At 48.5% G+C, this 23,402-nt stretch overlaps 1 protein-coding gene across 2 annotated transcripts in view; it reads right to left on the bottom strand.

Annotated features, from left to right (window-relative positions):
• Nucleotides 1–23,402, bottom strand: part of SLC9A5 (solute carrier family 9 member A5) — a 362,632-nt gene that overhangs the window by 190,095 nt on the left and 149,135 nt on the right. The gene's annotated exons all lie outside the window — the stretch shown is intronic.

Raw genomic sequence — 23,402 nt, 5'->3', positions numbered from 1 at the left:
GTGCACTGTGAAGAGAAAATGGTGCCAGTGTGCTGAGGGAGATAGCTCCGCCCCTTTTTCGCGGACTTTTCTCCCGCTTTTTTATGGATTCTGGCAGGGGTATTTATCACATATATAGCCTCTGGGGCTATATATTGTGATATATTTGCCAGCCAAGGTGTATTTATTGCTTCTCAGGGCGCCCCCCCCAGCGCCCTGCACCCTCAGTGACCGGAGTGTGAAGTGTGTATGAGGAGCAATGGTGCACAGCTGCAGTGCTGTGCGCTACCTTGGTGAAGACTGATGTCTTCTGCCGCCGATTTTCCGGATTTCTTCTTGCTTCTGGCTCTGTAAGGGGGCCGGCGGCGCGGCTCCGGGACCGAACACCAATGGCCGGTTCCATGCGGTCGATCCCTCTGGAGCTAATGGTGTCCAGTAGCCTAAGAAGCCCAAGCTACCACCAGTTAGGTAGGTTCGCTTCTTCTCCCCTTAGTCCCTCGCTGCAGTGAGTCTGTTGCCAGCAGATCTCACTGTAAAATAAAAAACCTAACATATACTTTCTTTCTAGGAGCTCAGGAGAGCCCCTAGTGTGCATCCAGCTCGGCCGGGCACAGGATTCTAACTGGAGGAGGGTCATAGTGGGAGGAGCCAGTGCACACCAGGTAGTCCTTATTCTTTCTTAGCTGTGCCCAGTCTCCTGCGGAGCCGCTATTCCCCATGGTCCTTACGGAGTCCCCAGCATCCACTAGGACGTTAGAGAAAGGCTGTTTCATGGACATGTTATGGAAGAGTCACAGGCCTGTAGGTGAATACGGCCTGCAGATCAGCAGCCACAAAGGCCATGATCAGATTAATTTCAGTAGGAGACACTGAGTCTGCTATAGGCTGGTGCAAGAGTCCATAGTGTGCCGATAGTGCTTACAACCATCGGTGGAGTATCACTGTTCACAGGCATTGGAAGTGGGTAGAACATGCTAGTACACAGGGGAAGGCTGAAACTAGCATTTGCATATCCCCGCCGCTGCAAATCTGAAAAAGGCGCCGCATGCATTAGCGTCCACCTCTTAATCAGGCCCTGAGTGAGTCTCAAGCAGCTGACCATTGCTCATCAATGTCAGTAGTGGACACGGAGTATGAGGTCACGCTCTTAGGAACAGGGTAAGCCACTCCCAGCGACCTACTAGAGTACTAAGCAGCGGCAGTTGCTCCTCAATGTCAGTAGTGGACATGGAGTATAAGGTCACGCTCTTAGGAACAGGGTAAGCCACTCCCAGCGACCTACTAGAGTACTAAGCAGCGGCAGTTGCTCATCAATGTCAGTAGTGGACATGGAGTATGAGGTCACACTCTTAGGAACAGGGTAAGCCACTCCCAGCGACCTACTAGAGTACTAAGCAGCGGCAGTTGCTCCTCAATGTCAGTAGTGGACACGGAGTATGAGGTCACGCTCTGAGGAACAGGGTATTCCACTCCCAGCGACCTACTAGAGTACTAAGCAGTGGCAGTTGCTCATCAATGTCAGTAGTGGACATGGAGTATGAGGTCACGCTCTTAGGAACAGGGTAAGCCACTCCCAGCGACCTACTAGAGTACTAAGTAGCGGCAGTTGCTCCTCAATGTCAGTAGCGGACACGGAGTATGAGGTCATGCTCTGAGGAACAGGGTATGCCACTCCCAGCGACCTACTAGAGTACTAAGCAGTGGCAGTTGCTCATCAATGTCAGTAGTGGACACGGAGTATGAAGTCACGCTCTGAGGAACAGGGTTTGCCACTCCCAGCGACCTACTAGAGTACTAAGCAGCGGTAGTTGCTCATCAATGTCAGTAGTGGACACAGAGTATGAAGTCACGCTCTGAGGAACAGGGTAAGCCACTCCCAGCGACCTACTAGCGGAATAAGCGGCGGAAGTTGGAAGGACATCACCTGAGGGAGGTAAAAGGACAGAGGTGGTGTTTCCTAGGCTTACACTGGCACTGCATAAATCACTTTCAGCAAAAATATGGAATAGGCGGCTGGGGTACTTTACACAGTACATAGGGACAGATGGAAGTGGCAAGCACAATAGGCTGGCATTAAGGCAGAAAGTTCAATAAAGTTTTCTGCTACATGTCTGATTCTGCGCCACCGTCTGCTGCTCAGCGAGAGGCTGCACAAAAATCAGGTCAGTCTTTGTTCCTTGTAAAGTGTTTGGAGACTAAGGATTCGGACAGTGGGTTTATAGAATGTTACAAAATACTTCCTTGTATCTGGGGCAAGGGTTACGGAGGCTGACCGGGAGCCTGCGGTTTCTCACTACATGTAATTGTGATTATCGATCATGGTTTTGGTCATCCCATTTATGCTGCAAGAACTGCACAGCCTGCCAGTGTAGGTTTTATTATGTCGTTACCTTTATACACAATAAAGAGTAAGGCCTGCCAGTCTCTGTACCCCTCCCCCCCAATACGCACACCACTGGCATAAGCACATCATGTACAATATTGGACATGGCTGTAAAACCGGTCTTCGTGAGTTGTATTTTTTAGCATGAATATATAACTGCACAGCCAGGAGAAAAGGAACAATAAAAAAAGTTATTTTTCTGCTGGGTGAAGCATTTTGAGCCCTACGAACTGTGGTTATTATCTTGGCTCTACAACAGGTGTCATATGCAGCAAGCCCATGAAACACCACTGCGGCATTTTTATTTGGTTTGTTTCCTCATACTGCTACAGAGGATCTAGAATTCTGAACAGCTGGCACAATGGCTACCATGGTAGCCACAGTTACATGCCACATGATGTAGTGAGCAGCAAGGCTTTGGATTGCCCCTGAGCTCTGACTGTACAGTCCTCCCCCTCCATCTCTCACCATACTGAAAATTGTGAGTTAGTGTGTGACTGGCAGCCATATTTGTCTCCCCTCGAGAAAGAGCTTGAAGTAGATAATTATTTCTAGGCGGACAAGTACAAAATAACTTGCTGGAGCTCAGGAGAGCCACTGAGCAGTCTCCTCTCCCAATGTACTCTGCGGCTTCACAATTGAATTAACTGGGGACGGGGACCAAGTGCACAAAATGTGATAACAGAAGCGCCAGATGCTTAACGAATTTCGTGTACTTGACATCCATGCCATAAAGAAGACTAGCAGTGTCTCAGAAAACCCCTAAGGAACAATTACTTTTAGTGGATGTCTGGGTGAGTCATTTTAGTTAATCATGGGTCTGGTAGATCTTAAAAGGCCTATGCTTGATATCAATTATTTTTCTACTCCCATCAAATCAAATGATATGTTTATATACACGGGCGTAGTTACCATAGGTGCAGGGAGTGCAACTGCTATGGGGCCCAGAGCTGAGAGGGGCCACCTTCCCTGCCACAGTTACATGTGTTATATACAAGGGCGTAGCTACCATAGGTGCAGGGAGTGCAGCTGCTATGTGGTCCAGAGCTGAGAGGGGCCACCTTCCCTGTCACAGTTACATGTGTTATATACAGGGTGTAGCTACCATAGGTGCAGGGAGTGCAGCTGCTATGTGGTCCAGAGCTGAGAGGGGACACCTTCCCTGTCACAGTTACATGTGTTATATGCAGGGTGTAGCTACCATAGGTGCAGGCAGTGCAGCTGCTATGGGCCCCAGAGCTGAGAGGGGCCACCTTCCCTGTCACAGTTACATGTGTTATATACAGGGTGTAGCTACCATAGGTGCAGGGAGTGCAGCTGCTATGTGGTCCAGAGCTGAGAGGGGCCACCTTCCCTGTCACAGTTACATGTGTTATATACAGGGTGTAGCTACCATAGGTGCAGGCAGTGCAGCTGCTATGGGGTCCAGAGCTGAGAGGGGCCACCTTCCTTGTCACAGTTACATGTGTTATATACAGGGTGTAGCTACCATAGGTGCAGGGAGTGCAGCTGCTATGGGGTCCAGAGCTGAGAGGGGCCACCTTCCCTGTCACAGTTACATGTGTTATATACAGGGTGTAGCTACCATAGGTGCAGGCAGTGCAGCTGCTATGGGGTCCAGAGCTGAGAGGGGCCCCCTTCCTTGTCACAGTTACATGTGTTATATACAGGGTGTAGCTACCATAGGTGCAAGGAGTGCAGCTGCTATGGGGTCCAGAGCTGAGAGGGGCCACCTTCCCTGTCACAGTTACATGTGTTATATACAAGGGCGTAGCTACCATAGGTGCAGGGAGTGCAGCTGCTATGGGGTGTAGAGTTGAAAGGGGCCCAAGTTCGTTGTTCTGTGTTATATAAATGTTACACTATTGGTAGATACATAGGGGCCCTAACAAACTTTTGCCTTGCGGATTACAAAATATCTAGTTATGCCCCTGGACCTGCTCTTTGTAATGTGGTAGAAAATGAACTGGAGGGCATTATAATGTTACATAATATGAACTGGGGCACTACAGTGTGGTATAATATGAATTGAGGTACTGTGATATGCCGCAATATGAAGTGGAGGCACTATAGTGTGGCTAAATATGAACTGGGGACAAAGTGGTCTGTATTCAAATGATATATCACGCCCAATCTCATTTCTAAAGTGATCCCCGTTATCGCACATATTGCGCACATAGTAATCAGGTTTAGCTGCGTAAAGGGTTGGGCGCCCTCGCTACCCCAGGGGTAGCGAGCTGAAATGATTATACCACTCGCGTCAGCAGAAACAGAACGGGTGTGGAAGGTGAAAACAAGTGAATACCGCCCTATATATCATAATGTGAATTGGGTGTACTGTGTTACATAACGTGCAGCCCTATATAGTGACATAATGTGAACTAGGGCACAACTATGGCCAACAAAATAAACTAGGGCAGTACATTAACAACTGCCATGGAGAGGGGTCTCTCTAGAAGCAATGGGACAGGGGCCCCTTCAAACCTTGCTATGGGGCCCACAACTTCCTGGCTACGCTCCTGTTTATACAGCTATCTGTATTGTAGTCCGCTTGGGTGGGTCTACAATTCATCTGTCAATACACACATTTACATGTGTAAGTGGGTGCAATAACTGATCCAGAATTCAGGAATCCTCTTCTGTAGAAGTGCAGATAATTTATAAAACCATCTATGGTCCTGCTGGATAAATAAGAGACGTGAAACCTGATCAATAACCATGATGTTATAAAAACAAAACAAAACTGTTTCCTTGGAGACCTTTCATAATCCGTGTTCTAAAGTAGATTAAATATTCTCTTTTATTGACCTAGTTTCAGCCATAATGCATCACAGGGAACAAAGGTTGATCTTCTGCCTATAGAGACCAACCTGACATTTGTGCAACATCTCAGAAATGAGAAATGTACTGTATGGAGGTAAAACTGCCCCCGATTCCGGTAATGATAAATGATATAGAAAACCGCAACCAACATTTTGTTTTATGCTTATTCTATTAAAAGAATCATTAACTACCTCTATGACTGTTTGTTATTACCCAGTTTTGTTATATCAATGTTATTTCCAATTGTAAAGCGCAACGGAATTTACTGCGCTATATAAGAAACTATTAATAAATAGATAAATAATTAACTGTAATTAATTAATTTTCTTTTAGAAGCTGACTAGTAACACTCACAAATATAGATATATACATGTATATTTGCTTAAACAAACAAAAAAAAGGATTACATAAAATGATGGGACAATGGGGGAAACATTTTTCTCAATGCATATTAAAATTACTGTCAGTAAAATATGGACACTGCAAAGGATTAACACGCCAGTATTTGGACCCATAGAAGGCTGGCAAGAAAACAGTTTTTGCTGGATATAGGTCTTAAGGCCCGTATTTAAGGGCCGATGTGGGAGAGATAGCGTGCGGGGGTAGACGGGGGGGGGGGGGGGCGCTCATTTCACCCAGTGGGTGAAATGAGCGACCTGCTAGATTGGCCAATCTAGCACCAGCGATAGCGATGCGTGGGGCTGCACACTGTGGGGGGTACACACGGAGCGATCATGCTTAAATTTGCTTAGATTTTAAGCAGCGATCGCTCCGTGAGTACCCCCCTTTAGAGGGGTATTCAATTTGCTTCAATAGTTTTGTCTAGGTGAAAAAACGGCCCTAATTGAATACCCCCCTATACCTTATACACTAAGGAATCACCATTAGCTATAGTGATCTTGTCCACGGTAACCCTCACTTTTAGTAAGATTCCCCAGGTCTCGATAGGAGTACTTTTATGAGAACCATCTCAATCATTGGTCTGTTACGTCATCTCAGTATTCTAAAAGGCATAAATGTGGGGGAAGGGAGATCTGCCGGTATATCACAACTCTATGTACAATGGGGCTAATTCAGACCTGATCGCTGCTGTGCGTCTTCACACAGCGGGCGATCAGGTCTGAACTGCGCATGTGCCGACGCATACCAGAGATGCGATCGGTATCTCTGCCCAGCGATCGTCTCTGCCTGATTGACAGGCACAGGAGTTCGCTGGACGGGCCGGCAGCGTTGGGCCGCCATTTTTGGGGCGCCACCCGGGCAATGTAGGGGTGCCCGGACCGTGCGGGGGGCGGGCCGCGGCGGCTGCGTGATGTCACACACAGCCTCTGAGACACGGAGAGCGACGGGTAGCTCCCTGCCAGCGCACAGGAGCTGCGCTGGTAGGGTGCTACTCTTCAGGTACAGCCCTGTACTGTCCTTTGTATGGCGCTGCAAAACACTTGTGGCGCCCTATAAATAAAATGTCATAATAATAATAATAATAAATGAGCATCACTGCCGTGCAATGCTTTTGTACCTGTGCGGTGGGGGGGAGGGTCAGACATGCGGGGCGGACTAGCCCTGTGCTGGGGTCCCCCCACATGTCAGGGTGGCTGATCAGAGCCGTGCAAAATTTTGCACAGCTATGATCAGGTCTGAATTAGGCCCAATGACTGTAAAAGTCGCATCATTTACTGCACACATGCATCGGCTGTAGCAGGATCGGAGTACATATGCAAATGTCACCAGAGGCTTCTCGGATCTGCTGTCTGCATCCAAAGACACGGCATTGTATCCAGGAGCGTAGCCAGGAAGTTGTGGACCCCATAGCAAGGTTTGAAGGGGCCCCTGTCCCATTGCTTCTAGAGAGACACCTCTCTATGGCAGTTGTTAATGCACTGCCTTAGTTTATTTTGTTAACCATAGTTGTGCCCTAGTTCACATTATGGGGGTAATTCCAAGTTGATCGCAGCAGAAATTTTGTTAGCAGTTGGGCAAAACCATGTGCACTGCAGGGGAGGCAGATATTACATGTCCAGAGAGAGTTAGATATGGGTGGGTTATTTTGTTTCTGTGCAGGGTAAATACTGGCTGCTTTATTTTTACACTGCAATTTAGATTGCAGATTGAACACACCACACCCAAATCTAACTCTCTCTGCACATGTTAAAACTGCCTCCCCTGCAGTGCACATGGTTTTGCCCAACTGCTAACAAAATTCCTGCTGTGAAAAACTTGGAATTACCCCCTATGTCACTATGTAGGGCTGCACGTTATGTAACACAGTACACCCAATTCACATTATACCATACAGTGTCCCCAGTTCATATTTAGCCACACTATAGTGCCCCCACTTCATATTGCGGCATATCACGGTACCCCAATTCATATTATACCACACTGTAGTGCCCCAGTTCATATTATGTAACATTATAATGCCCTCCAGTTCATTTTCTAACACATTACAAAGAGCAGGTCCAGGGACATAACTAGATATTTTGTAGGCCCCAAGGCAAAAGTTTGTTAGGGCCTATAAGTATCTACCAATAGTGTAAAATGTATATAACACAGACAACGAACTTGGGCTCCTTTCAGCTCTACGCCCCATAGCAAATGCACCCCTAGCTCCTATAGTAACTACACCCTTATATATAACACATGCAACTGTGACAGGGAAGGTGGCCCCTCTCAGCACTGGGCCCCATAGCAGATGCACTCCCTACACCTATGGTAGCTACACCCTGTATATAACACATGTAACTGTGACAGGGAAGGTGGGCCCTCTCAGCTCTGGGCTCCATAGCAGCTGCACTGCCTGCACCTATGGTAGCTACGCCCTTGTATATAACACATGTAACTGTGACAGGGAAGATGGCCCCTCTCAGCTCTGGGCCCCTATAGCAGCTGCACTCCCTGCACCTATGGTAGCTACACCCTGTATGTAACACATGTAACTGTGACAGGGAAGATGGCCCCTCTCAGCTCTGGGCCCCTATAGCAGCTGCACTCCCTGCACCTATGGTAGCTATGCCCTGTATATAACACATGTAACTGTGACAGGGAAGGTGGCCCCTCTCAGCTCTGGGCCCCTTTAGCAGCTGCACTCCCTGCACCTATGGTAGCTACACCCTTGATTGGATCACCATAGAGCACACTGGCCTGGCCATCGGAAGTCTGTGAAACCCTAATGTTTCTCAGACTGTCCACCAAAACTTACCTGCCGTCTGAAGATACAGACACTGGATTCGGCTTAACCACAAAACAGTGGCGACATGGTTTGAGGAACACTCCCCACCTCCTACCCCAAATGCCTGCAGCATGTCAATCATCCTGTGTTGTCCAAGTCACTGAAACCGGGATTGCAGTAACACTGCAGCACATGCACACTGCAGTCCAATTGCATGCGCAGTTCCGTAAACATTGCTCATTTGCGACTGAATCGGGACTGCGTTCAGGCCTGAATCCGGCCCAGTGTTTGAATACTGAAAGCAAACGCCAGCAGTGAAGACAACATAAAATGGTATTTGGAGTAGCAAGGATATCAAGTAGTGCCTGTTACCAGTAGCAACCAGGGGGACCTTTTGACCTGTAGATTTCGGCTGTATAGTGTATAAGCGTCTTGAAAATGAACAGTTAAAAAATCAGTTCAACAAACATTAAACAGCATCAAGAAAGAAATCTGGATCATTATGTGGCCTCTCCTCACCTCTGCCATGAGAACACCAGGACCAATGCCTACTACTTCTGTGTCCAAGAACATCATGACTGCCCCCAGGACTACCCCTCAAGCTCAGCAGGGAACTGAGGGACGTGCGCATCAGGACCAGACTTTGCTGGGTCAGTTCCATTGGACATTAGTGTGCACCCCACATTCTCACACCCACCCGCACTGCTCTCATGAGACCAGGACATTTATCTTTTTCACAAAATAATGTTAGTACAGTTTTTTCCTGCAAATGTGTCTTTCTCTTCTCTTTCTTCTTACACGGTACTTCCACCCCACTGTGTGCTATTCCCGTAATGTGTACCTCCATTGGTTGCACACCCTGCCAGCAGTAACCTATGCAGTGCGCCCCACATGGCTGCCTCGGATGGTTCCCCTGTGGGCGGGGTGTGCTTCATTTGGATCTTTCCATGCAGGGTATAGCATACGCCTACACACGTGTCAGTTCTCCCATACATGCATTTGCCCCCTGTATGGCTCATCTCCCACAGTGTAACCTTGTAGTGCGCCCAACATGGCTGCCTTATCTGGGGCGCTTGTGGATGGGATGAAAAATGCGTGGACCTGATGTTTCTATTGGAACCCTACTCTGAACTTAAGGACTCTGCAATCTCCCCATTTTGTGTTCTCTTCTAGGGGTGGACTATTCCACCCTGGGTAATCCTACGCAGTGCGCCTAAGATGGCTGCCGCACCTGGTGCCTTGTGATGGTGGAATACACAACCCCTGGAGGTTATTACTCAAAATGCCTACACCAATCATGCATTATTCTTTCTGTGTCTTTGTCTGTGTGGTTTATCTTTTGATGTAATGCTTAAATCTTCTGTATTATGTGCATTATGTGAGTTCTAGTTGGCGCCGCGGATGGCTGCCTCGGTGCTGCTCTGCCAAGCAGCCTTAGTTTTTAGTCTTAAATGTATAATATGTCTACTGTACAGTTGCATATGTGCAGTATGAACTCATATGTGTAATGTTTGTAATGTATGCTACGTTTTTTTCCTCCATGTTGCTGCTTGGCGATGCATTGTACCACAAAGAATTCCTAGTGTACGTGAGTACACCTGGCCAATAAAGCTGATTCTGATTCTGAAGAGAAGCAAGGATTGACATCAAAGTCAGTTACGTGAGGACAGGTCTTATCATGGCAGATATACCATAAATACTTGTCACAATACGCCCGGTCCTGCCCCACCGATATCTATCAATGCCAAATTCTCAGTCACTCACTATCTCTCTGGGCAAGCCCAGCCCAGACAAACCATGTTAACGATGGGCCTTCAACCTGTGGCCCTCCAGCAGCTGTGGAACTACACATCCCAGCATGCCCTGCCTCAGTTTTAGCATGCCTTCATAGCAAAACTGTGGCAGGGCATGCTGAGATGTGTAGTTCCACAGCAGCTGGAGGGCCGCACGTTGAAGACCCATGATGTAAACCCTGAGATATCAACTCACCCTGCAGGGGGCACTAGTCCCAAGATTTTCTTTAAGTTATGTAGTAATGAAATAGGCTGCTCCCTGATCCGTGACATCACTCATTTCAGGAGTTCTGTACTGGAATTTAGAGCATTTGTTCTGAAGCGACATTCACACGGTGGCATATTTCCCAATTTCTGTCCTATACACAGAAGGCTGCACGATCTGTTATATCTCATGTTATTTTTACATTTACAGTTCATTCTGTACTGGTTCTGCATCTGGTGCTCCAATAATTAGATTGTAAGCTCTTTAGTACAGAACTGCGCCTGTCTTGTGACGTGATGCCTCTCTGAGTTATTACAATTGCATATGATGTGCATGCTGTAAATTGCCTGTTTTTTTGCTGTGACAGCATCTGATCCTGATAATGAGCCTTTACATCATACAGCCAGGAGTACAGAGAGGCAGGGAGAGAGAGAGGTCTGTGTGTCACTCGCAGCTGCTGAATAAGTAATGAGACCAGCAGGTCGCATTGCCCGTCTTTCAACGACTGTCAACTACATTATCATAATGTCAACTTTCGAATCAGACACTCTAATACCACCGCTGCTCTCGGGGGCACAGGACCCTGGAACTCAGGGTGTTCCTGATTTAAAAAAAACAACAACATATTTTTGCTAAAATACACACACACACACACACACACACACACACACAAGCATAATCTATGCCCTAGCGATTGAAGGAATAGCCAATCATCACCAGCGGAGCACTGCCAAACAGCCAATCCGAAGCAGTTTGCTAGAGCAGTCGTCATCATCATCATCATCCGCTATTTGCATCTGCCAAGACCACCTGCAAATACTACGGCTTTCTCAGACGTAATTGCGCCTTTTTCCTATCTACATAGGTTTGCAATGATGACAACACACCCTCACTACTCTGGCCTACCTCCGATCGCCCCCATCCTGCCTCTCCAGGCAGGCTAAGTGGCGGACTCATGCAAAGCTGCATGGATACACCGCTTGCAAATTCACACAGGATATGTTACAACATCTGGTGTGGTACTCACTAAGCCCCAGCCACAATAAGTTATGGATATTATTAGTGGATGTGCCACCAGCAGACACACTGGAGAAAGCCATTGGATGGGCTGAGCTTGTCAGATCATTCATGAATATTAGGGCTGCCAACAAAATGGCCGTCTCTTCTGTATGCCGGTGGCGGGTACACGAAACCCTTAAATGAGCGGATTAGTCTTTTTTTTTTAAGTTATTCGTTGTTGACCTACTGTATTAGTTAGGATTGAGGGTCACTATTCTATTCCCCCTCGGGTGGTGGCGTGGACCACCACTCTATAGGGAATACTGCCAATCTGTCGGGATATTGACCGCTGGCATTGTTTTCGCTGTCGGGATTCCGGCGTCAGTATTAAGACCGCCCGGATCCTTATAGTCGGGGAATTAACTGCATATCTTAATTAGTACCTCAGTCACTATGATTTAACCATCTCTGCTGAGCCATGGATATCTGTAAAACCTGGACTGCTAGGGGTCCTTGAGGACCGAGTCCGGGAACCACTGCTTTAGTTACCTGCCAATGTTACGTAACCTAGACTTACTAATGCCACAGGACACTGGGGGTAATTCAGAGTTGATCAAAGCAGCAAGTTTGTTAGCAGTTGGGCAAAACCATCTGCACTGCAGGGGGGCGGGGGGTAGATATAACATGTGCAGAGAGAGTTAGATTTTGATGGGTTATTTTGTTTCTGTGCAGGGTAAAATAAGATTTTACTCACCGGTAAATCTATTTCTCGTAGTCCGTAGTGGATGCTGGGGACTCCGTAAGGACCATGGGGAATAGACGGGCTCCGCAGGAGACATGGGCACTTTAAGAAAGAATTTAGATTCTGGTGTGCTCTGGCTCCTCCCTCTATGTCCCTCCTCCAGACCTCAGTTAGAGAAACTGTGCCCGGAAGAGCTGACAGTACAAGGAAAGGATTTTGGTAATCCACGGCAAGATACATACCAGCCACACCAATCACACCGTATAACTTGTGATAAACTTACCCGGTCAACAGTATGAACAACAACAGAGCATCAGTACAACCCTGATGCAACAATAACATAACCCTTATTGCAGCAATAACTATATACAAGTATTGCAGAAGAAGTCCGCACTTGGGACGGGCGCCCAGCATCCACTACGGACTACGAGAAATAGATTTACCGGTAAGTAAAATCTTATTTTCTCTAACGTCCTAGTGGATGCTGGGGACTCTGTAAGGACCATGGAGATTATACCAAAGCTCCCAAAACGGGCGGGAGAGTGCGGATGACTCTGCAGCACCGATTGAGCAACAATAGGTCCTCATCAGCCAGGGTATCAAACTTGTAGAATTTTGCAAAAGTGTTTGAACCTTGACTAAGTATCAGCTCAGCATAGTTGTAATGCCGAGACCCCTCGGGCAGCCGCCCAAGAAGAGCCCACGTTCCTAGTGGAATGGGCTTTAACTGATTTTGGCAGCGGCAATCCAGCCGCAGAATGAGCCTGCTGAATCGTGTTACAGATCCAGCGAGCAATAGTTTGCTTTGAAGCAGAAGCGCCCAGCTTGTTGGATGCATACAGGATAAACAGCGACTCCGTTTTCCTGACTCTAGCCGTTCTGGCTACATAAACCTTCAAAGCCCTGACCACATCCAGTAACTCGGAATCCTCCAAGTCACGAGTAGCCACAGGCACCACAATAGGTTGGTTCATATGAAAAGATGACACCACTTTTGGCAGAAATTGTGGACGGGTCCGCAATTCTGCTCCATCCATATGGAAAACCAGATAGGGGCTTTTATGTGACAAAGCCGCTAATTCTGACACACGCCTAGCCGAAGCCAAGGCTAATAGCATGACCACCTTCCACGTGAGATATTTTAACTCCACCGTTTTAAGTGGTTCAAACCAGTGTGATTTCAGGAAACTTAACACCACGTTAAGATCCCAAGGTGCCACTGGAGGCACAAAAGGAGGCTGAATATGCAGCACTCCCTTTACAAACATCTGAACTTCTGGTAGAGAAGCCAACTCTTTTTGAAAGAAAATGGATAGGGCTGAAATCTGGACCTTAATGGAGCCCAATTTCAGGCCCAAATTCACTCCCGACTGTAGGAAGTGGAGGAAACGGCCCAGCTGGAATTCCTCTGTAGGAGCATTCCTGGCGTCACACCAAGAAACGTATTTTCGCCATATACGGTGATAATGATTAGCGGACACTTCCTTCCTAGCCTTTATCAGCATAGGAATGACCTCGTCCGGAATGCCCTTTTCTGCTAGGATCCGACGTTCAACCGCCATGCCGTCAAACGCAGCCGCGGTAAGTCTTGGAACAGACTGGGCCCCTGTTGCAACAGGTCCTGTCTTAGAGGGAGAGGCCACGGGTCCTCTGTGAGCATTTCTTGCAGATCTGGATACCAGGTCCTTCGTGGCCAATCTGGAACAATGAGGATTGTTCTCACTCCTCTTTTTCTTATTAGCCTCAGCACCTTGGTATGAGAGGAAGAGGAGGAAATACATAGACCGACTGGAACACCCATGGTGTCACCAGGGCATCTACCGCTATTGCTTGAGGGTCTCTTGACCTGGCGCAATACCTCTGTAGTTTTTTGTTGAGGCGGGATGCCATCATGTCCACCTGTGGCAGTTCCCACTGATATGTGATCTGTGTGAAGACTTCCTGATGAAGTCCCCACTCTCCCGGGTGAAGGTCGTGTCTGCTGAGGAAGTCTGCTTCCCAGTTGTCCACTCCCGGGATGAACACTGCTGACAGAGCGCTTACGTGATTCTCCGCCCAGCGAAGAATTCTGGTGGCTTCTGCCATCGCCACTCTGCTCCTTGTGCCGCCTTGGCGGTTCACATGAGCCACTGCGGTGATGTTGTCTGACTGAATCAGAACCGGTTGGTCGCGAAGCAAGTGCTCCGCTTGTCGTAGGGCGCTGTATACGGCCCTTAGTACCAGGATGTTGATGTGAAGGCAAGTCTCTTGACTTGACCACCGCCCTTGGAAATTTCTTCCCTGTGTGACTGCTCCCCACCCTCGGAGGCTAGCGTCCGTGGTCACCAGGACCCAGTCCTGAATTCTGAATCTGCGTCCCTCTAGAAGGTGAGAACTCTGCAGCCACCACAGGAGTGACACCCTGGCCTTGGGGGACAGGGTGATTAACCGATGCATCTGAAGATGTGATCCGGACCACTTGTCCAGTAAGTCCCATTGGAAGGTCCTCGCATAGAACCTGCCGAAGGGAATGGCCTCGTATGATGCCACCATCCTTCCCAGGACTCGAGTGCAGTGATGCACTGACACCTGTTTTGGTTTTAATAGATTCCTGACCAGTGTCATGAGCTCCTGAGCTCTCTCTATCGGGAGATAAACCCTTTTCTGGTCTGTGTCTAGGATCATGCCTAGGAGAGGCAGATGAGCTGTAGGAACCAACTGCGACTTTGGAATATATAGAATCCAGCCGTGTTGCCGTTACACTTCCAGAGAAAGTGATACGCTGTTCAGCAACTGCTCTCTTGATCTCGCTTTTATGAGGAGATCGTCCCAGTACGGGATAATTGTGACACCTTGCTTCCGCAGGAGCACCATCATTTCCGCCATTACCTTGGTGAATATTCTCGGGGCCGTGGAGAGACCAAACGGCAACGTCTGAAATTGGTAATGACAATCCTGTACCGCAATTCTGAGGCACGCCTGATGAGGTGGATAAATGGGAACATGAAGGTATGCATCCTTTATGTCCAGAGACCCATAAAATCTCCCCCTTTCAGGCTTGCGATGACCGCTCTTAGCGATTCCATCTTGAACTTGAACCTTTTCAGGTATATGTTCAGGGATTTTAAATTCAATATGGGTCTGACCGAACCGTCCGGTTTCGGGACTACAACATGGTCGAATAATAACCCCCTCCTTGTTGAAGGAGGGGAACCTTGACCACCACCTGTTGAAGATACAATTTGTGAATTGCAGTTAACACTATTTCCCTCTCGTGGGGGGAAGCCGGCAGGGCCGTCGGTGAGGGGGCATCTCCTCAAAGTCCAGCTTGTATCCCTGAGACACAATATCTATTGCCCAGGGATCCAACAGGGAGTGAACCCACTTGTGGCTGAACTTACGAAGACATGCCCCCACCGGGCCTAGCTCCGCCTGTGGAGCCCCAGCGACATGCGGTGGATTTTGTAGAGGCCGGGGAGGACTTCTGTTCCTGGGAACTAGCTGTGTTGTGCAGCTTCTTTCCTCTGCCCCTGCCTCTGGCAAGAAAGGACGCACCTCGGACTTTCTTGTTTCTTTGTGTTCGAAAAGCTGCATTTGATAATGTCGTGTTTTCTTAGGCTGTGCAGGAATATAAGGCGAAATATCAGAATTACCAGCTATAGCTGTGGAGACCAGGTCCGAGATCCCTTCTCCACACAATCCTCAGCCTTCCATATGCCTCTTAAGTCGGCATCATCTGTCCATTGCATATTCTACAGGACACGTCAAGCAGAAATCGACATAGCGTTGACTCTAGAACCCAGTAGACTAATGTCTCTTTGGGTATGTTTTATATATATATCTCTTAAGACAGCATCTTTAAATAAGAATTTACTTACCGATAATTCTATTTCTCGTAGTCCGTAGTGGATGCTGGGGACTCCGTCAGGACCATGGGGAATAGCGGCTCCGCAGGAGACAGGGCACAAAAGTAAAAGCTTTAGGATCAGGTGGTGTGCACTGGCTCCTCCCCCTATGACCCTCCTCCAAGCCTCAGTTAGGATACTGTGCCCGGACGAGCGTACACAATAAGGAAGGATTTTGAATCCCGGGTAAGACTCATACCAGCCACACCAATCACACTGTACAACCTGTGATCTGAACCCAGTTAACAGCATGATAACAGCGGAGCCTCTGAAAAGATGGCTCACAACAATAATAACCCGATTTTTGTAACAATAACTATGTACAAGTATTGCAGACAATCCGCACTTGGGATGGGCGCCCAGCATCCACTACGGACTACGAGAAATAGAATTATCGGTAAGTAAAATCTTATTTTCTCTGACGTCCTAAGTGGATGCTGGGGACTCCGTCAGGACCATGGGGATTATACCAAAGCTCCCAAACGGGCGGGAGAGTGCGGATGACTCTGCAGCACCGAGTGAGAGAACTCCAGGTCCTCCTCAGCCAGGGTGTGCCCCTGACCAAGTAGCAGCTCGGCAAAGTTGTAAAGCCGAGACCCCTCGGGCAGCCGCCCAAGATGAGCCCACCTTCCTTGTGGAATGGGCATCTACATATTTTGGCTGTGGCAGGCCTGCCACAGAATGTGCAAGCTGAATTGTACTACACATCCAACTAGCAATCGTCTGCTTAGAAGCAAGAGCACCCAGTTTGTTGGGTGCATACAGGATAACAGCAAGTCAGTTTTCCTGACTCCAGCCGTCCTGGAAACCTATATTTTCAGGGCCCTGACAATATCTAGCAACTTGGAGTCCTCCAAGTCCCTAGTAGCCGCAGGTACCACAATAAGCTGGTTCAGGTGAAACGCTGACACCACCTTAGGGAGAAACTGGGGACGAGTCCGCAGCTCTGCCCTGTCCGAATGGACAATCAGATATGGGCTTTTGTGAGACAAAGCCGCCAATTCTGACACTCGCCTGGCCGAGGCCAGGGCCAACATCATGGTCACTTTCCATGTGAGATATTTCAAATCCACAGATTTGAGCGGTTTAAACCAATGTGATTTGAGGAATCCCAGAACTACGTTGAGATCCCACAGTGCCACTGGAGGCACAAAAGGGGGTTGTATATGCAGTACTCCCTTGACAAACTTCTGGACTTCAGGAACTGAAGCCAATTCTTTCTGGAAGAAAATCGACAGGGCCGAAATTTGAACCTTAATGGACCCCAATTTGAGGCCCATAGACACTCCTGTTTTCAGGAAATGCAGGAATCGACCGAGTTGAAATTTCTTCGTGGGGCCTTCCTGGCCTCACACCACGCAACATATTTTCGCCACATGTGGTGATAATGTTGTGCGGTCACCTCCTTCCTGGCTTTGACCAGGGTAGGAATGACCTCTTCCGGAATGCCTTTTTCCCTTAGGATCCGGCGTTCAACCCGCCATGCCGTCAAACGCAGCCGCGGTAAGTCTTGGAACAGACATGGTACTTACTGAAGCAAGTCCCTTCTTAGCGGCAGAGGCCATGAGTCCTCTGTGAGCATCTCTTGAAGTTCCGGGTACCAAGTCCTTCTTGGCCAATCCGGAGCCACGAGTATAGTTCTTACTCCTCTACGTCTTATAATTCTCAGTACCTTAGGTATGAGAAGCAGAGGAGGGAACACGTACACCGACTGGTACACCCACGGTGTTACCAGAACGTCCACAGCTATTGCCTGAGGGTCTCTTGACCTGGCGCAATACCTGTCCAGTTTTTTGTTCAGGCGGGACGCCATCATGTCCACCTTTGGACTTTCCCAACGGTTCACAATCATGTGGAAGACTTCCCGATGAAGTCCCCACTCTCCCGGGTGGAGGTCGTGCTGAGGAAGTCTGCTTCCCAGTTGTCCACTCCCGGAATGAACACTGCTGACAGTGCTATCACATGATTTTCCGCCCAGCGAAGAATCCTTGCAGTTTCTGCCATTGTCCTCCTGCTTCTTGTGCCGCCCTGTCTGTTTACGTGGGCGACTGCCGTGATGTTGTCCCACTGGATCAATACCGGCTGACCTTGAAGCAGAGGTCTTGCTAAGCTTAGAGCATTGTAAATTGCTCTTAGCTCCAGTATATTTATGTGGAGAGAAGTCTCCAGACTTGATCACACTCCATGGAAATTTTTTTTTTTTTTTTTTTTTTCCCTTGTGTGACTGCTCCCCAGCCTTTCAGGCTGGCATCCGTGGTCACCAGGACCCAGTCCTGAATGCCGAATCTGTGGCCCTTTAGTAGATGAGCACTCTGCAGCCACCACAGAAGAGACACCCTTGTCCTTGGAGACAGGGTTATCCGCTGATGCATCTGAAGATGCGATCCAGACCATTTTTCCAGCAGATCCCACTGAAAAGTTCTTGCGTGAAATCTGCCGAATGGAATCGCTTCGTAAGAAGCCACCATTTTTCCCAGGACCCTTGTGCAATGATGCACTGACACTTTTCCTGGTTTTAGGAGGTTCCTGACTAGCTCGGATAAATCCCTGGCTTTCTCCTCCGGGAGAAACACCTTTTTCTGGACTGTGTCCAGAATCATCCCTAGGAACAGCAGACGTGTCGTCGGGAGACAGCTGCGATTTTGGAATATTTAGAATCCACCCGTGCTGTCGTAGAACTACTTGAGATAGTGCTACTCCGACCTCCAACTGTTCTCTGGACCTTGCCCTTATCAGGAGATCGTCCAAGTAAGGGATAATTAAGACGCCTTTTCTTTGAAGAAGAATCATCATTTCGGCCATTACCTTGGTAAAGACCCGGGGTGCCGTGGACAATCCAAACGGCAGCGTCTGAAACTGATAGTGACAGTTTTGTACCACGAACCTGAGGTACCCTTGGTGAGAAGGGCAAATTGGGACATGGAGGTAAGCATCCTTGATGTCCAGGGACACCATATAGTCCCCTTCTTCCTGGTTCGCTATCACTGCTCTGAGTGACTCCATCTTGATTTGAACCTTTGTATGTAAGTGTTCAAATATTTCAGATTTAGAATAGGTCTCACCGAGCCGTCTGGCTTCAGTACCACAATATAGTGTGGAATAATACCCCTTTCCTTGTTGTAGGAGGGGTACTTTGATTATCACCTGCTGGGAATACAGCTTGTGAATTGTTTCCAATACTGCCTCCCTGTCGGAGGGAGACGTTGGTAAAGCAAACTTCAGGAACCTGCGAGGGGGAGACGTCTCGGATTTCCAATCTGTACCCCTGGGATACTACTTATAGGATCCAGGGGTCCACTTGCGAGTGAGCCCACTGCGTGCTGAAACTCTTGAGACGACCCCCCACCGCACCTGTTTGTACGGCCCCAGCGTCATGCTGAGGACTTGGCAGAAGCGGTGGAAGGCTTCTGTTCCTGGGAATGGGCTGCCTGCTGCAGTCTTCTTACCTTACCTCTATCCCTGGGCAGATATGACTGGCCTTTTGCCCGCTTGCCCTTATGGGGACGAAAGGACTGAGGCTGAAAAGACGATGTCTTTTTCTGCTGAGATGTGACTTGGGGTAAAAAAGGTGGATTTTCCAGCTGTTGCCGTGGCCACCAGGTCCGATGGACCGACCCCAAATAACTCCTCCCCTTTATACGGCAATACTTCCATGTGCCGTTTGGAATCTGCATCACCTGACCACTGTCGTGTCCATAAACATCTTCTGGCAGATATGGACATCGCACTTACTCTTGATGCCAGAGTGCAAATATCCCTCTGTGCATCTCGCATATATAGAAATGCATCCTTTAAATGCTCTATAGTCAATAAAATACTGTCCCTGTCAAGGGTATCAATATTTCCAGTCAGGGAATCCGACCAAGCCACCCCAGCGCTGCCCATCCAGGCTGAGGCGATCGCTGGTCGCAGTATAACACCAGTATGTGTGTATATACTTTTTAGGATATTTTCCAGCCTCCTATCAGTTGGCTCCTTGAGGGCGGCCGTATCTGGAGACGGTAACGCCACTTGTTTTGATAAGCGTGTGAGCGCCTTATCCACCCTAAGGGGTGTTTCCCAACGCGCCATAACTTCTGGCGGGAAAGGGTATACCGCCAATAATTTTCTATCGGGGGAAACCCACGCATCATCACACACTTCATTTAATTTATCTGATTCAGGAAAAACCACATGTAGTTTTTTCACACTCCACAAAATACCCTTTTTTTTGTGGTACTTGTAGTATCAGAAATATGTAACATCTCCTTCATTGCCCTTAACAAGTAACGTGTGGCCCTAAAGGAAAATACGTTTGTTTCTTCACCGTCGACACTGGAGTCAGTGTCCGTGTCTGTGTCTGTGTCGACCGACTGAGGTAAAAGGACGTTTTAACGCCCCTGACGGTGTTTGAGACGCCTGGACAGGTACTAATTGGTTTGCCGGCCGTCTCATGTCGTCAACCGACCTTGCAGCGTGTTGACATTATCACGTAATTCCTTAAATAAGCCATCCATTTCGGTGTCGACTCCCTAGAGAGTGACATCACCATTACAGGCAATTGCTCCGCCTCCTCACCAACATCGTCCTCATACATGTCGACACACACGTACCGACACACAGCACACACACAGGGAATGCTCTGATAGAGGACAGGACCCCACTAGCCCTTTGGGGAGACAGAGGGAGAGTTTGCCAGCACACACCAAAAACGCTATAATTATACAGGGACAACCTTTATATAAGTGTTTTTCCCTTATAGCATTTTAATATATATAGTCATATCGCCAAATAAGTGCCCCCCCTCTCTGTTTTAACCCTGTTTCTGTAGTGCAGTGCAGGGGAGAGCCTGGGAGCCTTCCCACCAGCATTTCTGTGAGGGAAAATGGCGCTGTGTGCTGAGGAGAATAGGCCCCGCCCCCTTTTCGGCGGGCTTCTTCTCCCGTTTTTCTGAGACCTGGCAGGGGTTAAATACATCCATATAGCCCCCAGGGGCTATATGTGATGTATTTTTAGCCAGAATAAGGTACTATCATTGCTGCCCAGGGAGCCCCCCCCAGCGCCCTGCACCCTCAGTGACTGCTGCTATGAAGTGTGCTGACAACAATGGCGCACAGCTGCAGTGCTGTGCGCTACCTTATGAAGACTGAAAAGTCTTCAGCCGCCGGTTTCTGGACCTCTTCACTTTTCGGCATCTGCAAGGGGGTCGGCGGCGCGGCTCCGGGACGAACCCCAGGGTGAGACCTGTGTTCCGACTCCCTCTGGAGCTAATGGTGTCCAGTAGCCTAAGAAGCCAATCCATCCTGCACGCAGGTGAGTTCACTTCTCTCCCCTAAGTCCCTCGATGCAGTGAGCCTGTTGCCAGCAGGACTCACTGAAAATAAAAAACCTAACAAAACTTTTACTCTAAGCAGCTCTTTAGGAGAGCCACCTAGATTGCACCCTTCTCGGCCGGGCACAAAAATCTAACTGAGGCTTGGAGGAGGGTCATAGGGGGAGGAGCCAGTGCACACCACCTGATCCTAAAGCTTTTACTTTTGTGCCCTGTCTCCTGCGGAGCCGCTATTCCCCATGGTCCTGACGGAGTCCCCAGCATCCACTTAGGACGTCAGAGAAATATATATATCTCTATATATACACATATATATATATATATATATATATATATATATATACATACTAGGGTCTCAATCTCTGCTGATAAGGTACCTGTCCATGCTGCTACATCGCTATAGACCCATGCCGACACAATCGCCGGTCTGAGTAATGTACCAGAATGTGCACGCTATCTGCAGGATCCCTGAAGATAGCTGTTAAGTCAGGGCTACCTTTTGGGCAAACGTGACACCCTAGGGGAAGATTCCCATCGTATCCTGGCCCTAGTAGGGAAAGGATACTCCCTGAGAATTCTTTGTGGGAAACTGCAGTCTCCTGTCTGGAGATTCCCGCTCTTTTTCATCATGAGAGGAGGGAAATTTACCTCAGCTTTCTTCCCCTTAAACATGTGTACCCTTCTGTCAGGGACAGATGAGTCATCAGTGATATGCAAATCATCTTTTATTACAATAATCATATATTGAATACTTTTCTGCCATTTTGGCTGTAACTTTGCATTATCGTAGTCGACACTGGAGTCAGACTCCGTGTCGATATCAGTGTCTATTATTTTGGATAGTGATCATTGAGAGACTCTGAAGGTCTCTGCGACATAGGGACAGACATGGGTAGATTCCCTGTCTGTTCTCTAATCTTTTGTGCAATAAATTCACCTTAGCACTTAATTACACATAGCCAAACAGGTGTCGGCGTTGTTGACGGAGACACCCCTCACACACATATTTGCTCCATCTCATCCTTAGGGGAGCCTTTACCTCAGACATGTCGACACACACGTACCGACACACCACACACTCAGAAAATGCTCATCTGAAGACAATTTCCCCATAAGGCCCTTTGGAGAGACAGAGAGAGAGTATGCCAGCACACACCCCAGCGCTATTAACCCAGGAATAACACAGTAACTTAATGTTAACCCAGTAGCTGCTGTTTATATTGATTTTTGCGCCTAATTATGTGCCCCCCTCTCTTTTTACCCTCTTCTACCGTGTAACTGCAGGGGAGAGGCTGGGGAGCTTCCTCTCAGCGGTGCAGTGGAGAAAAAACATGGCGCTGGTGAGTGCTGAGGAAGAAGCCCCGCCCCCTTGACGACGGGCTTCTGTCCCGCTTTAATGTACAATTTTTGGCGGGGGCTCATACATATATACAGTGCCCAACTGTATATTATGCAAACTTTTGCCAAAGAGGTCTCTAATTGCTGCCCAGGGCGCCCCCCCCTGCGCCCTGCACCCTTACAGTGACCGGAGTATGTGGGTGTAGTGTGGGAGCAATGGCGCACAGCTGCAGTGCTGTGCGCTACCTCAGTGAAGACTGGAGTCTTCTGCCGCCGATTTCGAAGTCTTCTTGCTTCTTTCACCCGGCTTCTGTCTTCCGGCTCGGCGAGGGGGGCGGCGGCGCGGCTCCGGGATCGGACGACGAGGGTGAGATCCTGTGTACGATCCCTCTGGAGCTAATGGTGTCCAGTAGCCTAAGAAGCAGGACCTATCTGCAGAGAGTAGGACTGCTTCTCTCCCCTCAATCCCACGATGCAGGGAGTCTGTTGCCAGCAGAGCTCCCTGAAAATAAAAAAACCTAACAAAATACTTTCTTACAGCAAGCTCAGGAGAGCTCACTGAACAGCACCCAGCTCGTCCGGGCACAGATTCAAACTGAGGTCTGGAGGAGGGACATAGAGGGAGGAGCCAGAGCACACCAGAATCTAAATTCTTTCTTAAAGTGCCCATGTCTCCTGCGGAGCCCGTCTATTCCCCATGGTCCTTACGGAGTCCCCAGCATCCACTAGGACATTAGAGAAATACTGGCTGCTTTATTTTTACACTGCAATTTAGA

Source organism: Pseudophryne corroboree, chromosome 11, assembly GCF_028390025.1.
Source record: "Pseudophryne corroboree isolate aPseCor3 chromosome 11, aPseCor3.hap2, whole genome shotgun sequence".
Taxonomy (NCBI): Eukaryota; Metazoa; Chordata; class Amphibia; order Anura; family Myobatrachidae; genus Pseudophryne; species Pseudophryne corroboree.
The sequence above is the reverse complement of the archived record's forward strand: the minus strand, read 5'-3'. Positions and strand labels throughout refer to the sequence as shown.